Source organism: Peromyscus leucopus, chromosome 6 (genome assembly GCF_004664715.2).
Source record: "Peromyscus leucopus breed LL Stock chromosome 6, UCI_PerLeu_2.1, whole genome shotgun sequence".
In the NCBI taxonomy this organism is placed as follows: Eukaryota; Metazoa; Chordata; class Mammalia; order Rodentia; family Cricetidae; genus Peromyscus; species Peromyscus leucopus.
The window spans coordinates 75,776,247-75,779,539 of NC_051068.1; the positions used below are offsets into that span (position 1 = coordinate 75,776,247).

A 3,293-nucleotide genomic window follows, 5' to 3' on the forward strand; every position below is an offset into this window, starting at 1 on the left:
CCACCTTCTCTTTTAATTAAGTTCTCCTTCGAAGTTTTCTATTCTGCATGGTATCTAATCTCTGCGCCAGTCTCCAAGGGTGTTGATAGGTTAATTTACTTCTGATCCTTGTAAGTCACAGTCCATATTTCTTCGAGTCTAAGATGTACATGATTGCAGAGTCTACATGCCTTATAGATCATCGAGTAAAAACACTCAAGATTTCAAGAATGCAGCGTGTTTGTTAGGGCTTGATTTTAAAGACATTTTCAGTATGACGCAGTGTGCATCTCAGAATTGTGCACTGTTTTTGAATTTTGAAGGGATTCTTCTTCAGGCAATGCCTTGGTGTCTCCTATGGTGGAATGCTGGGCATCTTGGTGGGGAGAAAGGCTTGAAGTCACATGGAGCTTTGGCTATTAGTTGCCTGTCTGAGTTTTCCATTACTGCTGTAACAAATGATGACAAATTTAATGACTTAAAACAACACAAACACATCAATTTATGGCTTCGGAGGCTGGAAGTCTGCCATGTGTCTCACTACTAAAGTGGAGTTTTGGCAGGCTTGCTTTTCTTTATGGAGAAGGACTGGATCCCCTGTCTTCGCCCGTGTTGGAAGGCCATATGTATTTTCTGTGTAGGATTTCTTTCTCCACTTTCAAGGCAGAGGGTTGCATCTCCTGGACCCTCCATAGTCAGGTCTCTCTCTGACTCTCTCCTGCCTCCCCCTGCCCCTCTAAGGATCCTCATAACGACCTTGAGGCTATTACAGCCAGTATAACCTTCCCATTTGAGGAGCATCTGATTATCAACTTTAATACTTTAATCTCCATAACTATGTAATCCTCACATTCACAGGTTCTGTCAGTAGAACACAGACATCATCAGATGTCATCACACTGCCAGTCCTAGAACAGAAGTCACAGCATGGCCGAGCTTGAGAAAATCAGGGGTGGAGGAAGACATCAAAGAAGCCACCGTCAAAAACTAGCTTCTTTTGAGTTGTGACCTTCTCATATTGTTTATTAGACAAGGAGCCAGAGAGCAGTAAGGGACTATTTGTGGGGTAGATATCATGGGCTGGGGTTCCAGAAGCATGGACAGAGAAGGCACTGTCCATGCAAGCCCTCCTCAGGGCATCCCTTGGGCTCAACACAGCTGGAAGGAAAGGAAGCCTGGAGAGGAGGCAGGGAGAATGGGAAGCAATCTCAGCCAGGACTCCATCTGGAGCTTTAAAGGTGGTCAAAGAGCAGGACATTTGTACCCTGTTAGATGTGATTGTCCATGAAGGGAGATGTGATCTTGATGGAGGGGGGGGGTTCTCTCTTCAACAGAAGCCCTTCTTGGAGAGGACTGTCTGCCAGCATGTTCCTGGCCAGTGTGGGGAATAAGCCCAACACTTCTCAAGAAGCATGGGGTGATGCAGTGTGAAGCCCGCTGTGGAAGTGTTTTGGTGTAAGGTCAGTGGTCAGTGAACAAGAGGGTATTCTCCAGGTTTGACAGGGAGAGTCTCTGAGCAGGGTACATGACTAGGAGGAGGAAAACCGCCATTGAGGCAGGGAGGAGATTCAGAAGGTATGACTTCTCATCTCCCACCTGCACCCAGTCCCTACAGAACTCAGGCTTCTTGTCCTAAGCATTAAGAAGATGTTCAGGTAAATGGTGTCAACTGTACCTACCCCAGAATGGTGGCCGACCTGCAAAGTCAGGGACCTCCCCACCCAACACAAAGAGGAGTCTACAAGGAAGTCCTGGCTAGGGTTGCAGCATTGATGAGACAGTCCCAGCCAATCCTGAGAAACCAGGCAGAGGCAGTGTGGCCTCCCCTCCACAGAGAGATTCCAAATCCTTTGGGGGTAAAGATGATGCTTCAGGGTTGTTGAGAGGATTGTTGTTTAGATGGGTTAACCCAGTAGCTGGTGTTAAAATACATCATTTTCTCTACCTTCTCCACCCCTGGTGACTAGACATCAGCAACCTGCCTGTGGGTCTCATTTGTAAAGTGGGACCAACAGATGTGTTGTAAATATTAAGAGAAAACAGGCATACGGAACTGAGTATTTACCTGGGACTTGGGTCATGGCATCCGTTCCTTCTTCCCTAGGATGATACATAGGTTGCACCATAGTTGACGAAGATTTTTTTCTTTAGCTTCTTATAAATGTAAGGGAACAGAAGGCAGGCACTGTGTAAGCAGGGAGCAGACAGGAGCCCACCCAGCAAGGCAGCCAGCAAGACATTAGGGATGCACCAGGGCCTCTGGTGCGCCTGCTTTTGCCCTGCCTGTTGCCTGCATTTGTACACCCCTAAGTGGCTTCCCAGGAACCCCATGCTCAGGTGTAGACACCGTTCAGATAATGCAAGAGAGGCCCAGCACTTGCTGGACCGGACAGTGGGGTCCCTGCAAACCAGCCTTGCTGGCCAAGGAACCCCGCAGCCTCGAGGTAGGGGATGGGGTAGGGTGGGGCAGGCTCTGAGTTAGCTTCTTGTAGACAGCTGACTTCGGGGCCTGCTTAGGTCAGGAGCTCCCTTCTCTAGTAAATCAGACTTTAGAGAGAGAGAGAGTGAGAGAGAAGCTGACGCACATCTACTTTGCTGTCCCGAGGAACAGTGTTTGCCTTGGATTTAAAGGGCACTGCAGTACCGACCGGCCACACTTAGAAGGAAGGCCCTTGCTGTTTGTAGCCATGGCGCCAAATGCCCTGGAATCTCACTTAATCCTCACAGCCAGCCGCTCTCACAAAGTTCTGCCCACTTTACATGCTGGGAAAGAAAGACTCAGAAGTGAAGAGAAGGTTGTTGCAGGTCACAGGGCATGAGTGACAGAGCAGAGCGTGAGTCTGGTTCCATCGGGACAGCCGTGCTCCCAGTGAAGTGTGCTCCTCCGTGAAGTGTGCTCCTCTGTGAACACTATAGTTTCGTCTTTCAGAATCTTCATGTCCAGGGTCTCTGATGAAACTTTTGGGGAACATATTTTCTAGGTGCGCCCACCCTTCCCCAGTCAAGCTTTTTCTTAACCTTTTATTTTCTCCATTTTGTATTTTTTGTTTGTTTGTTTGTTTTGTTTTTCAGAACAGAAGGGAGCTCTGTTCTTTTTAAAGTTTATTTATTTAATGGGTGTGTGTGTGTGTGTGTGTGTGTGTGTGTGTGTGTATGCTCACACTTGTGCCCTGGGATGCACATGGAAGTCAGAGGCCAGCTTTCTGGAGTCAGTTGTTCCCGTCTACCTTGGGGCAGTCTCTCGTGCTGTTTCTGCCACGCTGTGGACTCCAGGCTAGCAGGCCTGTGAACTTCCAGGTAATGCTCCCGCCTCT

The 3,293-nt window shown here is 48.3% G+C and overlaps 1 long non-coding RNA gene across 2 annotated transcripts; it reads right to left on the reverse strand.

The window, feature by feature from the left end:
* Window positions 1-201: 201 nt before the first annotated feature.
* LOC119088286 lies at window positions 202-2,141 on the reverse strand. 2 transcript variants are annotated; one of them, XR_005091910.1, is made up of 2 exons: window positions 2,045-2,141; window positions 202-425 (listed from the first exon to the last, which is right to left on the reverse strand). It is a non-coding gene; the product is annotated as an uncharacterized LOC119088286 (long non-coding RNA). The 2 variants fall into 2 exon arrangements; XR_005091909.1 differs by having other exon boundaries at window positions 202-428.
* Between the last annotated feature and the right edge of the window lie 1,152 nt (window positions 2,142-3,293).